This window comes from Sminthopsis crassicaudata, chromosome 4 (assembly GCF_048593235.1).
Source record: "Sminthopsis crassicaudata isolate SCR6 chromosome 4, ASM4859323v1, whole genome shotgun sequence".
NCBI classification, from domain to species: domain Eukaryota; kingdom Metazoa; phylum Chordata; class Mammalia; order Dasyuromorphia; family Dasyuridae; genus Sminthopsis; species Sminthopsis crassicaudata.
Genome location: NC_133620.1, coordinates 319,772,926 through 319,789,410, shown reverse-complemented (window position 1 = coordinate 319,789,410; position 16,485 = coordinate 319,772,926). Strand labels below are relative to the sequence as shown.

Genomic DNA, 16,485 nt, shown 5'->3' with positions numbered 1-16,485 from the left:
AGATGAGGAATTCCAGGTTTTGCTCTCAATACATCCCAATCTCTTCTATTAGTTCCTTTGCTCCAGAGGATGAAGATGGCAATGGGGGGTATTGATAGGTGGGATAATGGGGAAATAGAATTAGTATTTGGCATCTCTCTCTACCTTTGTGTCAAGACTGAAAAAAAGAAGAAAAGCAATGGCAGAGAAAACCTATAAGGGTAGGGATTTTTAACCTGAGGTTCATGGCCTTTTTTTTTTTTTAATTAAAATTTTTTATTTTTAAAACATGCAAGGATAATTTTTCAGCACTGACTCATGCAAAACCAATTTCCCCTCTCTTCCCCCCCCCATCCCCTTCCCTAGATTGGCAAGTAATCCAATATATGTTAAATATAATATAGGCACACATATTTACACAATTATCTTGCTGCATGAGAAAAATCTGATCAAAAAGGAGAAAAATGAGAAAGAAAATAAAATGCAAGCAAACAACAAAAGAAGTGAAAATGTTATATTGTGATCTACACTCAGTTCCCACAGACCTCCCTCTGTAGATCACTTTCTTCATCACAATATCATTGGAACTGGCTGTTCACGGACTTTCAATTTTGATAACTTTTTTCAACATAGTTACTTTAAATATATTTTGTATTTTATGTCATGAATTTAAAAATATTATTTGGAGAAGCGTCCCAGAGACATACCAAACTATCAATGGGCTGCTAAGTGTCTCAGTGGATAGAATACTGAGCCTTGTAGTCATGAAGTTGTGAGTTCAAATACAGCCTCAGATGCTTTCTAGCTTCTGTGATCCTGGAAAAGCTACTTGATTTCTGTCTGCCTCAGTTTTCTCAACTGTAAAATAGAAATAACAGCACCTGTCTCATAAGGTGGTTGTGAGGCTCAAATACAATAATACTTTTAAAGCCATTAACACAATGTCTCATATGTAGTAAGCATTAAAAAAAATGCTTATTTCCTGATAACTAGGCTGCTATCAGGAAAACCTGGAAAATCTTCCATGAACTCAAGCAAAGTAATAGAAATGTTGTGGGATTATCAGCTGTGAATGACTTTACTATTCTGAGCAATACAATCATCTACCATTTCTCTCAAGGACTTATGATGAAAAATGCTATTCATACGAAGGAAGAGAAAGAATTAATTGTGTCTGAATACAGATTGAAGTACACTTTTTGTTATTGTTATTGTTGTTTTTTACTTTATTTTTCTTAAAGGTTTTTTTTTGGGGGGAGGAATCTGTTCTCTTTCACAACATGACTTTTATAGAAATGTTTTGCATAACTTCACATGTGCCTTCTTAATGGGGGTGAGATGGGAAAGAAGGAAAAGAATCTGGAACTCAAAGTTTTAAAAACAAATGCTTAAAAAATTGGTTTTAAATGTAACTGGAGAAAAATTAAAATATAAAACAATAAACAAAAAAATGAACATAAAAAAAGCTTATTTTTTTCCCTTCCCATGACACAAAAAAAGTTAGGTTAAACACTGCCTTAAGAAAAGGAGATGGATCCAGGACTCAGACTGGGTGATGCCAAAGAATAGAGACATCTCTGAGGGAAAGAGAACTTTTTGCCTCTCTGCCTTGTCTGTTTTTGCTCAAACAGTTTTCTTACTCATGAATGTTCTCCATGTCCCCATCTTTCTTTGTGGAATCCTATTCACCTTTTCAGTCATCATTCAACAAACATTTGGGAAGCACTTATACTTTGTGCAGATATGGGAAAGAGTAATTCTCTTAATTCCCTTAAGAGAATTCTCTTTTTTTCTTTATCCATCTTCCCATTGGTTGCTGAATTGATTTTCCTGATATTCTCTTCTTTAAAATTCTTCATTAACTCTCCATAGTTTCTAAAATAAAAGAAAAAATCTTCAATTTGGCATTTAAAGTTGGTCCTCCATAATTTGTTTCATTTCTTATTCTGCTCTTTCACTTTTTCCTCATTCTAATTCCATCAGACTATGTACTTGCTAATCCTGAGAAACCTGATACTCCAAACTGTGCATATCTTCTGACCCTGCAGTGTTTCTATTGGGCTTATATCTCAGAGAGATCTTAAAGGAAGGAAAGGGACCCACATCTGTAAAAATGTTTATGGCAGCCCTCTTTGCAATGGCAAGAAACTGGAAACTGAATGGATGCCCATTACTTGGAGAATAGCTGAATAAGTTATGGCATATTAATGTTATGGAATATTACTGTTCTAAAAGAAATGACCAAGAGGATGATTTTAGAAAGGCCTGGAGAGACATACATGAACTGATGCTGAGTGAAATAAGCAGAACCAAGAGATTATTGTACAAGATTATATGGATGTGGCTTTCCAACAATGAGATGATTGAGGCCAGCTCCAGTGATCTTGTGATGAGAGAGCCACCTATACCCAGAGAGAGGACTGTAGGAACTGAGTGTTGATCACAACATAACATTCTCTTTTTTTTTTTTTTTTTTTTTGTCTTTCTTTTGCATTTTCTTTTCTACCTCATTTACTTTCTTTCTTTCTTTCTTTTTTTTTGATCTGATTTCTCTTGTTCAGAAAGAGAATTGTATAAATATGTTTACACATCTTGGATTTAACGTATATTTTAACATGTTTATCATATACTGGATTGCTTGCCATCTAGGAGAGGGGGAGGGAAGGAGGAGAAAATCTGAAACATAAGACTATGCAAGAGTCAGTGTCGTCTAATTATCTGTGCATATGTTTTGAAAATAAAAAGCTTTATAAAAAAAGAAATCTGATATTCCATTTCCCATCGTTGATATTACAGAGGCTGTTCCCATATCTGATAGATACTCCCTGTTCACTTCTTAGAATCTCCAGTTCTCTTCAAAGTACAGTTCAGGAGCTATCTCCTACTCCTCCTCAAGAAGAATTTTTATTTATTTTGTTAAACAATTCCCAATTACATAAAAAATTTTTAATACTTATTTTTTCTTAAATTTGAGTTCCAAATTCTCTTCCATTTCTTCTCCTTGAGAAGGCAATTTTGATTTTTAAAAAATATTTTAATATTTTGTTTTCCCCAGTTATATGTAAAACAATTTTTTACATTGGTTTTTAAAACTTTGAGTTCCAGATTCTCTCCCTTCCTTCTCACCCCATCCCCCATTGTACTCAGACACAATCAATTCTTTCCCTGGATATAAATAGCATTTTTCATCCTAAGTCCTTCAGAGTAGTCTTCAATAACTGTTTTGCTGAAAATAGCAAAGTCATTCACAGCTGATCACCCCACATTCATCAGTTCTCTGAAGATGGATAGTATTTTTCATAGTGGATCCTTTGGGATTGTCTTAATCAGAATAATTCTTTCACAGCTGATCAACATTACAAAATTGCTGTTGTTGTTTACAATGTTCTCCTGGTTCTATTTACTTCATTTTGCATCAGTTTATATAAGTTTTCCCATGTTTTTTCCCGAAACTATCCTGCTCATCATTTCTTAAAGCACAATTAACATTCAATCACAATTATATATCACAACTTGTTCAGCCATTCCCAATTGATGGATTCTACCAACAGACATCAGTCTCTATTTTTCCACATTGCCTTCCAGCATTTGTCATTTTCTTTTTCTATTATTATTAGCCAATCTGATAGGTATTAGGTGGTACCTTAGTTTAGAATTGTTTTCATTTGCATTTCTTTAATCAGTAGTGATTTAGAGCATTTTTCTGACTATAGATAGCTTTCCTTTCTTCTGAAAACTGCTTATTCATATCCTTTGACAATTTAACAACTAGTAAATGGCTCTTATTTTTATAAATTTGACTCAATTCCCTACATATCTGAGAAATAAGCAGAACCTACACTATGCCTTTCCTGATTCCCCTCCAGTTCAAAAGCTTATAAATCAAAAGATATCTTTAAATTCAGTGCCCTCATTTTATAGAGGAAGAGACAGACCTGCCCAGTATCATAGTGAGAGATTAGACCTATCATACTATACTATGTTTATACTAGTTCTCTCCACTTAAAATTTATTTTGTACGTATTTTGAATTTATTTATGAGTCCACGTCCATCCTCCTTCTCCAAAATTAAAGTCCCCTAAGGGCTGGGAACATATCAGTTTTTGTCTTTATTTTTCCAGGCCCACACTAGTTTCTTAAAATCTGCTTGTTGAATTAAATTGAATAGGCACTGGAAATACTGTTTGAATTCTTTTCTCAAATTTGTGAATGGCTCCAGTTGGTAATTCAAAGACCCTTATTTGCCAATTACTGATTCAGGCTGCAATGAATCAGCTAGAAGCTCTTATCTCACTTAGAGGCACCCAGGGACTCTCCCTACATCACTAAATCTCTAAGCACAAACCCAGGTCCTGGAAACTTGTCACTATTCAGCCCCTGTGGGAATGAGAGCTCAGTTATCTCTACTCCTCCTTTTTGATCCTTCAGGGTTCCTCTCCAGGCTGGCCACCTCCAGCCTTTTCCCATGGGGTGAAATCTTAAAGCTATTATCGTGATTGGTATATGTACCTGGCTGAGACAACAATGTACAGGAAAGACAGAGAGCTGAAGACTGCTGTGAACTATAGACACAGTTCACCTAGATTTTGCCAAAGCATTTGACAAAAAAAAAAAATATATATATATATATATATATATATATTTGTCCTGCTATCACAGTGGGGACTAAAACTAACATTTGTTAGATTCTGAACTGGTTGGATTGTTATTGTTTATCCTTTGTTTTTGAAAAGTAGCAATGAATGGCCCATAACCAGAGTGGTCCTTTAAAAATTTTTTTTTTTTTACAAAAAGACATAAACAAAAAGAACATTTCCATGTACACAGCATAACATGAAAAGAGGATTCGATATAAAATCATGAATTTTCATTTCACTGTTTGCTTTTTAAAAACTATATAATAAATACTACTTGTCATTTTCAAAGCTAACCTGCTTTTCTGTGTTTCCTTCTAAGTTTTCCTTTTATTGTCTGCTGTGCACTTTTTATTTTTGCCCCCTTCTTTTTGATCCTGTCTTAGAGAAGATTAGCATTAGATACAACTATGTATATATGTATATATACATATATGTACTTCTATTTACCAGTTTTTTTCTCTGGAGGTAGACAAGAATAGTCCTTAATGAAGACTTTTTTTTTTTTTTTCCCTGAGGCTGGGGTTAAGTGACTTGCCCAGAGTCACACAGCCAGGAAGTGTTAAGTGTCTGAGACCAGATTTGAACTCGGGTCCTCCTGAAATCAGAGCTGGTGCTCTATCTACCTCGCCACCTAGTTGCCCCCTAATGAAGACTTTGAAGGAAACTTCTGTAGAATTGAGTCTTTTGGCTCTCTGCTGTGTAACATTTTTATCAGTGGCTTGGATAAAAGTATAGAAGAATGAAAGAAAAAGCAATCATTAAGCACTTATAGGATATAACTATGCAAGTTGCAGACAACACGAAATTAGGATTTTGAGGTTGTCTAGTGAAATGAAATTAAATAAGTATAAATGTTAAATCTTAAAAATTGATTTCACAAATTCAATATGGGCAAAACATGGCTAGACAAAAGTTCCTCTAAAAACATAGGTTTTCAACCTTTTTGTGTCATAGATCTCTCTGATAGTCTGGTGAAACCTAGAGACCCCCTTCTCAAGAAAAAACTGTTTTTAAGGGGCTGCTAGGAGGCTCAGTAGATCACTGACTCAGGAGTCAGGAAGACCTGAGTTCACACTCTGATTCAGGTGCCTGTCTAGCTGTGTGACCCTGAGCAAGTCATTTAAACTCAATTGCCACCAAAAAAATGTTTTTAAATGCATAAAATAAAATTCATGAGATTATAAAGCAAACAAACTCTATCAAAATAGTTGTCAAAATGCTTTTCTAATGTTCATAGCCTCCAGGTGAAAAAACCCTGATCTAAAAACACATGGGAGTTTTGATGAACTACATGAGTGTGCTTTGGCAGCTCAAAGAGGGTCCATGGCATCCAAGACTATGGAGATGAGGGTTTTATTCTCTTCTAGTCAGAGTCTAGAGTCCAGTTCAGTTCTATGGCTCTCATTTTTTGGTAGAATATTAATATGATAGAGATAATCCAGAGGAGGGTAATGGGTACTGAAGGAACTAGAGATCAGATCACAAGAGGAAAGCTATCTTCTTTTGAAATGACCCAATGGATAAAGTACTGGTCTTAGAATCAGGATGATTTCTCTTGAATCAAATCTGACCTCAGATATTTCCTAGCTGTGTGATCCTGGGAAAGTCACTTAAACCCTGTTTGCCTCAGTTTCCTCATTTGTAAAATGAGCTAAAGAAATGGCAAATCATTCTAGTATCTTTGACAAGTAAACCTCAAATGGGGGAAATGGGACTGAAATTCTGTACAGTGTCAGATACCAAAACTAGGAGCAATAGGGGGAAATCACTAAAGAGGCAAATCAAAATCTAGGCTTGATAAAAGGGGGGGAAAAACTTCAATAAGAATTAGAGCTTTCCCAGCATTTTTTGGTGGTAACAGGTTAGGGAAGGAGTAAGTAGAATAATAGAATAGAATATGTATGATAGAATAAATAATAGAATAATAAATAGAATATGTATACATGCATACATGTGCACAACTGTGTATATACGTGTGTATGGCACTCATATGTATGATGTGCACCCTGCATACCTGTTAGAATCATGTGTGAATAGGCGCATCTTATGTATATGTACATGCATTGTCTATATTTGAATAGTATATGAATGTCATATATCCCTGTACCTTAAGAAACAATAAATTTTCTTTTACTTTTTTCATTGAATTTTTTTTGCAACATGACTACTATGAAAATGTTTTACATGACTTTCATGTTTACGTGACTTCACATTTCTTGCTTGTTCAATGGATTCAGAAGTTCAGGGGGAGAAAATTTTGATCTGAAAATTGAAATTAGCAAAATTAATAAAAACACGAAGAATTCAGAGAAAAATAAGGCATACATGAACTGATGCAGAGTGAAATAATAGTTACTACAACAACGTACATGAAAAGAATCACAAAAAAGAGGAACTGATCAATTATGTAACACGATGACAAAACTTAGGCCCTGAGAAAGGCTGAGAAAAGACTTCATTGCAGAGCTGAGCGTGGAATATTGCGCATGCTGTCAGATCCGTCAGTGTATTGATTTTCCTGACTTCTTTTCATCTGTCAGGAGGAAAGGCTCCATTCGAGTACAGGGCACAGAGCTTGACTTGCACCGAGAAGACACAGAACTGTCTGACACACGCATGGCCGAGTAAGTGGAGGGAGCTCTGACACTTGCAGTGAGGATGCCCTGGCGGGGGGAGCGCCCCGCACTAATCACGCCGTTACTCCAGTCCCTGCCTGTGGAAACAAAGGGCATCGCTTCGGAGACCACCCTTAGGGCTCCCTCCGCGAGGGGTCTGCACTGCCGGTGGGGTGCGGAGCTCCTCTCCCTGTGGATCTCAGGGAAAGGCGGGTGGCCGTGTGTGCTCTGCGCCCGAGAGCGGCTCTTCTTGCTCCGGGGTGGATCGGAAGACTGTTCTACTCCGAGGTGCTGCGGGTACGGGCCAGGCTGCCCGCCTAGCGGTATGGGATGGGCCCACCTGGTGGCTCACCTGGGAATGGCAGCGCGCCCCCGCCCACTTCTCGCTCTCAGAGAAAGCCCAGCTCGGACTAGGGGACTTTAGAACCCTACGGGTGACTCATTCTAATTTCCTCCCTCGCCCGTGTCCCGGACCCCGAATTTATAACGTTCCAAATCACTGGGCGTATAATTTCCTAGAAAATCAAGGAACTGCTGCTCCCTTCTCCTTTGCCCTTAAAAGGTAAAAAAAAAAAAGAAGTTTGTTTACATGCTTTCCCGAGTAGGGACTACGGAGCCGGGTGGGGAGCGGAGAGGGGCCACGAGTCATGCTAATTATCCGCTGTAAAACAGGGGTGATAAACTTGCAGTGCTGTGACAGAAGAGTGAGAAAGCGCCGCCCGGAAGCAGCATTCTTATCTTCCGAGACAACATCTCCCCCCGGGCCTGCGCACCGCCAGATATGCCCGGTGACGCAGCTCGGAGCCCCCGACGGAGCCGGCGTGGGGGGAGGGGAGGGCCGCCCCCGCGGCCCCGGCCGTTAAGGCCCTGCTGACCTTCCGGGTTAAACAGCCCTATAGCCGCGTGGGAGGGGTGTGGCGGGAGACTTTGGGCAGAAAGAGCGAGGGAAGGGGATTGAGTCACGGACTCGAGGTGGGTGGGGCAGAGCCCCGTCTGAGTAATGCCCGAGCGGGGCTGGGCCCTCCAGATACGAGATACCAATCTCCCAGGGCAAATATTGGAGGGGAGGCTGTGGCAGGAAAAATGTGGTCCAGGAAGGAAAGCCTCCCGCTCGTTTACTCTGGGCTAATCCCTGGCCTCCGCCCCACCCCCGCTGGGTGAGCAGAGTGGGACTGGAGATCGCAATCTGGCCCCGTCTCCTGCCTCGCACCCCGGAGGCCCTGCTCCAGAAAGGAGTCGTGCTGCTTGAAGCAGCTTCCGCCTCTCCCGGTGCCTTTGCCAGTCAGTCCCTGGTTTTTGCCCCCCCACCTTGCTTTCTTTGCAGCATAAACCCCAAGGAAGCTGGGAACCCCGGACGGAGAGGGGGAGGGGTGCCGGGAGAGGATTACGTAACCTACAGGGCCGTCGAGCTCCCACCCTAGATAGGTCCGCAATGCTAGTACAGCTGATGGCTCCAGATAATTCAGGGAGAGGAGACGGCTCCCATGGTTCTGTCTGTCAGACGTCACACATGTGAAGGAGAAGTCTGTGAGAGGCAGCCGGCGGGGTCGGAAGGCCTGCTTTCTGCCCAAGCTCTTCCTCCTACTCTATGAATTGGGCCGAGTCCTTTAAGCTCTCCGGGCCACAGTTTTCTTCTCCGAAAATGGAGACGGCGATAGTGAGTTAGTTTACCTTGAGAAAAATAAAATAAAGTGTTTTGTAAATTGCAAAGCACTGTGCAAATAGGCCAGCGTGGAGCACTTCCTGAGAAAACTGGCCCTCTGAATGGGAGGCTAGCTGTCTGGCTCCCACATAAGCCCTCTGGCAAGTGTGAATCGGACCTAGCAATTATCAGGAAATTCAACGAGAAGCTGTAGAGGCAGTGATATTTTCACCCCAAAACTGCACAAAAAAATTAACCAGAAATTCAAAAACTATAGGAAAGAGGATCCAAAGCAAGAGGAAAAGGGACCTCTCAAGCAAAGAAATGATTTTTTACCTCAATAGGATTTTTTTTCCAAATGGAGGTACAGGTAGTTTTCAGCATTTCTTTTCCTAAGATGTTGTTTTCCAAATTTTTCTTCCCTCCTTTCCTTCACCCCTTCCAAGACAGCAAGCAATCTGATATAGATTATGCAAGTGCAATCCTTTTAAACATAGTTCAGTATTAATAGGTTGTGCAAGAAAAATCAAAACCAGTAGAAAGAAAAGGCAAAGATAAAAAAAAAAAAAAAAAAAAAAGGGGGGAAATACTATACTTCAACCCGCATTCAGTCTCCGTAGTTCTTTCTGGATGCGGAAAGCATTTTCCATACCAAGTCTCTTGGAATTGTCTTGGATCATTACATTGTTAAGAAGAATTTATCACACTGATCATCACATAATCTAAACAAAGAAATTATAGTGTGGCAAGAGAGAGTATGGTCTTCAGAGTTCTTTGTCCAGAGGCAATAAAAACTGTGGAATCCCTGAAAAAGCCCCAGGGTAGGGGACTTTAGAACTTTCAGGGAGTAGTAAGGGTAGACTAGTTCTGTATGCCAGAGTTCAGATTGGGATTACTCAAGGTTGAGGACCTAGCATTCTACCTAGTATTGCTAGAAAAATCTAGTTCTCTGAACCTTAAAGATCTAGGGAGGTCTAACACCAGGAAGAAAAAGTCAGCTCAAGAACTTAGGGGACACAGCAAAGGAACTCTAGGAAATGATTATGAACCACTACGTAGAATTCCCAATCCCTGTGTTTTTGTCTGCCTCCATTTTGGATTTCCTTCACAGGCTAATTGTACATTATTTCAAAGTCCGATTCTTTTTGTACAGCAAAACAACTGTATGAACATGTATACATATATTGTATTTAACTTATACTCTAACATATTTAATATGTATTGGTCAACCTACCATCTGGAGAGGGAGGGAAGGAGGGGAAAAATTATAACAAAAGGTTTGGCAATTGTCAGTGTTGTAAAATTACCCATATATCTGGTAAACAAAAACTATTAAAATTTAAAAAAAAAAAAGAATTTAGGGGACACTGGGCAAGATAAAGCAGGACTGACCAACTCACTGAAAAGTATAAGTGGAGACAGTCTTGCCCTGGAACAAAGCCCCAATTCCAGAACTAAACTTAGAGATGTATAAATCAGAACACAATGAGCAATATCATAAATTATTGCATATCTAACCCTACAACAACTGTAGAGACTAAATGAAAAAAAAAAAGAAAAAAGATTTTCCATAGATACTAAATGAATACCTAGAAACCAGGTCTTTTGGAACCAAGTTCAAAGCTCTTGTCACTATATTACACTCCCTAAAACACTTTTAAATAATTATTTTCTGGTTAGAGCAAAAGCCTTAATGTATTTAAGGATGAAATCGAAAGGATAATAAATAAAGATAGAAAGATCTGTCCAAAAAAATTTTTTAATTGTGAAGCCACAATTTTTAGAGTCTAAAATAAGAATTACAAATATATTTACAGTGGAAATGGCACTGATAAAAACAAAGATGAGAAAAACCAAAAGATTTAAAGAGTATAAACAGGTGAGGTATGTAGAAGAAACACAATTCCAAGGATATTAAGGGAAGGATTTAAGGAATGTGAGTGGAGGGAAAGACTGAGACTTTCTTGTTAACCAAAAAAGGTAACCAATGGACTTCAATAATTATCAACACATATGTTTAGGGCAGCTAAGTGACACAGTCGATAAGATAAAGTCTGCCCTGGGGTCAGGAAGAATTATCTTGACTCCAATCCAGCCTCCGGGCCTTACTAGCTGAGTCACCCTGGGCAGGTCACTTAACCCCATTTGCCTCAGTTACTTTATCTGTCAAGTGAGCTGGAGAAGGAAATGGTGAGCCACTCCAGTATATTTACCAAGAAAACCTTCTAAAACTTGGGGCACATTCTCCCACAAGCATAAAAGTCCAGGGGGAAATGAACTCAGGTGTCCTTTGCTCTGTATGTAGAGTTTTCATGAAGTTCCCCTGAGCTGTGTATGGTTAGTCTCTAGTTCCCAAGGGTCAGGACTTCTACAGAGTTCTGAAGCTCTAATTATCTCCTTATATCTGGTTTGCCATCTCTCAGCTCCAGCTGGCTGAAGTCTCTCCAATGCTTCTGAGGTGTGGAGGAGACACTCCCTCTGGTTTCATTCTCTCCCCTCTTCCTCCCTCTCCCCCAGATACTTTAGTCTGCTTTCTCAATGTGCTTCTGAAACAATTGCTAGAATGTTTCTCCTGGAATCCCCTTCTCTTACATGTCTAGTTGTTGCTGTTCAGTCATTTCTCCATGTCTGTGACACACCCCCAGTTACAAATAATTGAATGGAACCTATAAAGTTCATATAGTATAGTATTACTATCTTGAACAACACTGCATATGGACAGTGTAAGAGCAGGTTGGTTCCTCTGGGAAATTTTAAAGTCTTTTAAATGACCCCATGCTTCTCTGTGAAACTGATGGTCATTTTTTTAATGACCAGAATATTACAATTAACATTATATGGCTAAGATTCGTGGTGACCAATAGTCTCTGAAGAATTATTGAGGATCACACAAAAAGCAATGAAGAGGTAAATGGTGGGTATGAATAAGCTACCACCTTTTATAAACAAAGAATTATGGAAAAGAAATGGTGTAAAAAGTGGCATCAAGGAAATATAGGAACATAAATATGGATTGGGGATATGGAAAGAGCAAGGGATGAAGACTGAATTGTCTATGGACCCACAGTATCGATGATAATGTCAAAAGAAATTGAGAAAAGTCCTCGGCACCATGGTTCTCCCCTTTGTGGGAAGGATAAAAGACATAGGATGGCAATTTTGCCACAGATTTTAAGTAACCCCATTCTCTATAAGACAAACTTATTTATCTCCAGCTAAGTCAAATTTCCTGTGTAATGGGCCAGTTCTGACTAAAGCTAGGCTGGTCATTCAGGTTTAAAATTGGAACAAAATGAAACACCAATAGGTCATTCAGCAGTTAATAAAAGTTTTACTTAGTCACCGAATGTAAAGGATATTCAACTACAATATAGCACTTCACTAGAGTGAAGGATATGAATTGACAACCCAAAATAACATACGCTGAGTTAAACAAATAACAAAGCTGAGCTAAAACATAAAAATTCCAAAACTAGACATTGAGAAATAAGGAGGAATTTGAATCATTCTTTCAGAAAAAAAAAAAAAACAACAAAACATGTTATGGTAATGGAACATGTTATGGTAAATGGAATACTTTTGAGCTTTAAGAATTGATGAGCAGATTATAATAAAAATGACAATTCTACCTAAATCAATCTACTTATTGCCATACCAATCAAATTCCCAAGAAATTATTTTACAGAGCTAGAAAAAAATAACAAAGTACATCTAGAAAACCAAAAGATCAAGAATTTCAAAGGAATTAATAAAAAAATGCAAATGAAAGTAGCCTAGCTGTACCAAACCTATATTATAAAGCAGCAATCATCAAAAACATTTGGTACTGGCTAAGAAATAGAGGATCACTGGAATAGGTTAGATTTACAAGATACAATAGTTAATGACTGAAAAATGACCAAAAAATCCAATAAGAACCTATAATGTAATACTCAGAGCAAGACAAAGGTAGAGCCAACCATACTACCCAAATGAGCTTGCCCAGGTCAGGAACTAAAGCTGAGAGAACAGTAAACCAAAGAAAGTACAACCAGCATAAAAAATTGTTGTAGGTCTAGAAATGGCCCAAATCCTATCTACAAGGAAGGAAATAAGGATTTATTCAGACCTATGGGCTAGGCACTGTGCTAAGAACTTACAGTTTTTTATAGTTGAGGACACTGAGGCAGACAGAAATTAAATGACTTGCTTAAGGTCACATTGATAAAAAGTATCTGAAGTTAAAAAAAAAAAAAAGGATCTCTAGTCAGATTTGAATTTAGGTTTTCCAGGTCCATCATCCCATACACTGTGCTATGTTATGTTCCTACATCTGAGGGAGAAAGTAGCTCTATAACAACAAGTAGAATTTCAAAGGGAAAAAAAAAAAAGTATTTTATATAATGAATGAACACCTAGCATAAATTAAGCAAAAGATAAAAAATAAGTTTAAAAACACTCAAGTAAAAATTTGGAAAGAAAGCAAATAAAGGAGAAAATGATAAATTTTGTCCAAGAAATGACTTTTTTTTTTTTTTTTTGCTGAGGTAATTGGGGTTAAGTGACTTAACCAGGGTCATACAACTAGGAAGTGTTAAGTGTCTGAGGTCACATTTGAACTCAGGTCCTTCTGACTTTAGGGTTGGTGCTCTATACACTAGACCATCTAGCTGCCCCAAAATGAACTCTTTCAAAACTAAAATAGATCCAACAAATGAATGATTCCATGAGACAGAAAGAAATAGTAGAACAAAATTAAAAGTTGAAGAAAAAAATGTGAAATATGTGATACCCAAAACAACTGACCTGAAAAACAAGTCAAGGAGAAACAGTGGATTCACTGAAAATTATTATAAAGATGGGATTAAAACCATCTCAACCCTATTTTAGCCTTGTTATATTTCTTAGGTAAAAATATGTCAATTAAGCAATCAATCATGGCGCTTGGACTAAGTGTGAAAAATCTTTGAAAGCTATTTGATGAGGTGAAATAAAGTCTGAAAGACATGTAATTGACTGGGTGATTGTTATCACACCTTCTGGGTACTATATGAAAACATCAAGGAATGAAAAATTATGGTTTTCCAGTACACAACTGAGGAGCAACCATTTGGGGCAGAAGGTGACACTTCAGATTCAGCCTTGGGTCTCCTTTCCCTCTCTCTTTTGGCTGGAAAGAGACTTTTCAACTTCAAAAGATCAAGAGGGTATTGCACTTCCCATCTTCCCATCAGTGTCCTTGTATCATAGATGACACTGCCTACATGATCAGATGCCAAGGATAAAGATTCATCATGCTTAAGGGAGATATTCTTGAGTACCCCACAAATGTGAAAAATCACAGCTATGAAGAGCTACAAATTGTCCCTTTATCACATATGAACTCCAAGTTTGAGTCCACTTTTTTATTGACTCCATAGGTACTTATCAAAGTCTATCACAGATTTTGAAATGGTCATATTGTACCAGTTGCTCTTACTGGACCAGCTAGTAAATATCCCCTTCCTAAAAGCTACTTAAGGCTAGATGCCTGAATATCTCTCAAATTATATTCTTGGGGGAGGTACACTAATGGAGGTTTGAGTTGGTACCTTGAGATCCTAAGAAGAATTGTAGATAGTCAAGGTCTGGAGAACCAAATCTTAAGAGGGAAGAGGGAGGATGAGGATGAGGATACTTCAAAGTTTCAAATATAAACTATACCATGATTTAAAAAAAAAATCTGTTCACTATATTTCAATAAAACATAAAGGAAAACTGTCTCTATCTAGTAAAACAAGAAGGCAAAGATGGAAAAAAAATCTCAGCTGATGATCTTAAAAGAACTCTAAAAGGAAAAGTTCCAAGAATATTAGAGCCAAAATCTAAATTCTCCTATCAAAGAAAAAAAATGCTGTAAACATTCAGAAAGAAATGCAGTCAGGAACATACATGACATGGAAGTTTCTCCAAAAACCAAGGTGATCTTGGAATCAAAAAATTTATGTTTGCATACAAGAATACCCTGCATACCCTGAAAAGCTAAACATAATCCTCCAAGGGGAAAAATTTATATTCGATGGAATAGAAGACTTTCAAGAATTTCTGGTTAAAAGAACAGAGTTAAATAGAAACTTTAAAATATTAACACAAGTGTAAAGAGAAACTTAGAAAAACAAATTATTTGAACAACAAGAAGCCGCATAATGATGTAGTACTAACATTTAAATGATGAAAAGGAAAGTCAATATCAGAATCATAGTATTTACAAATAAGAAAAACAGAAGACCTAGAGGTAGATGAGTTTCTGAAGTTTTTAAGAGGAGAAAGAAAAAGGAGGGTAAAAAGAATATATTAATATAGAAAGAAGAAAGAGCTGAAGCTGCTATTTCTGCTTAATTTCTCCAACATATGGAGGGGCTGTGGGAAAACTAGGACACTGATGCATTGTTGGTGGAGTTGTGAAAGAATCCAATCATTCTGGAAAGCAATCTGGAATTATGCCCAAAAAGTTATCAAACTGTGCATACCTTTTGATCCAGCAGTGCTACTACTGGGCTTATATCCCAAAGAAATATTAAAGAAGGGAAAAGGGACCTGTATGTGTCAGGGTGTTTGTGGCAGCCCTTTTTGTAGTGGCTAGAAACTAGAAAATGAATGGATGTCCATCAATTGGAGAATGGTTGGATAAATTATGGTATATGAATGTTATAAAATATTATTGTTCTGTAAGAAATGACCAACAGGAGGAATACAGAGAGGCTTGGAGAGACTTACATGAACTGATGCTGAGTGAAACAAGCAGAATTAGCAAATCATTATACACTTCCACAATGATACTGTATGAGGATGTATTCTGATGGAAGTAGATATCTTCAACATAGAGAAGAGCTAATCCAATTCCAGTTGATCAATGATGGACAGAATCAGCTACACCCAGAAAAGGAACACTGGGAAATGAGTGTAAACTGTGAGCATTTTTTTTTTTTGTTTTTGTTTTTCTTCCCAGATTATTTTTACCTTCTGAATCCAATTCTTCCTTTGCAACAACAAGAACAAAATTTGGTTCTGCACATATATATTGTACCTAGGATATACTATAAGATATTTAATATGTATGGGAATGCCTGCCATCTAGGAGAGGGGGTGGAGGGAAGGAGGGGAAAAATTTGGAACAGAAGGGAGTACAAGGGATAATGTTGTTAAAAAAAAAAATTACCTATGCATATGTCAAAAAAAATGTTATAATTATAAAATTAATAAAAAAAATTTCTCCAACATATATATAATCATGGAGAAAGATTTCCAGGTGATGATTATCAACTGAACTTTTATCTGAAATGGATAAAGGTCGACAATACACACACACAGAATGTAAGACATGCATCAGACTCAATAAGGATGGAGGAGATTTAAGAGGAAGGATAATATTATCAAGGGAATAAGCATAAGCAAAACAAACTATGTGATCCTTAAGAAGAAATTATAAAATGGGAGCAAGGGGAAAGGAAGAACTAAAATTCTGAAGGATGTATTTTATATTACCTCTAAGACATTTGGAGATTAGCTGGCAAATTGTAATATATGAATGCAATAAAATATTACTGCATCATAAGAAATAATGAAAGAGATGATTTTAGAAAATCCTAAATAG

General features: G+C 37.6%; 1 long non-coding RNA gene across 1 annotated transcript; it reads right to left on the bottom strand.

The window, feature by feature from the left end:
• Window positions 1–6,947: 6,947 nt before the first annotated feature.
• On the bottom strand, window positions 6,948–9,949 carry LOC141538696 (uncharacterized). The gene is made up of 2 exons (XR_012481105.1): window positions 9,210–9,949; window positions 6,948–8,902 (listed from the first exon to the last, which is right to left on the bottom strand). It is a non-coding gene; the product is annotated as an uncharacterized LOC141538696 (long non-coding RNA).
• Between the last annotated feature and the right edge of the window lie 6,536 nt (window positions 9,950–16,485).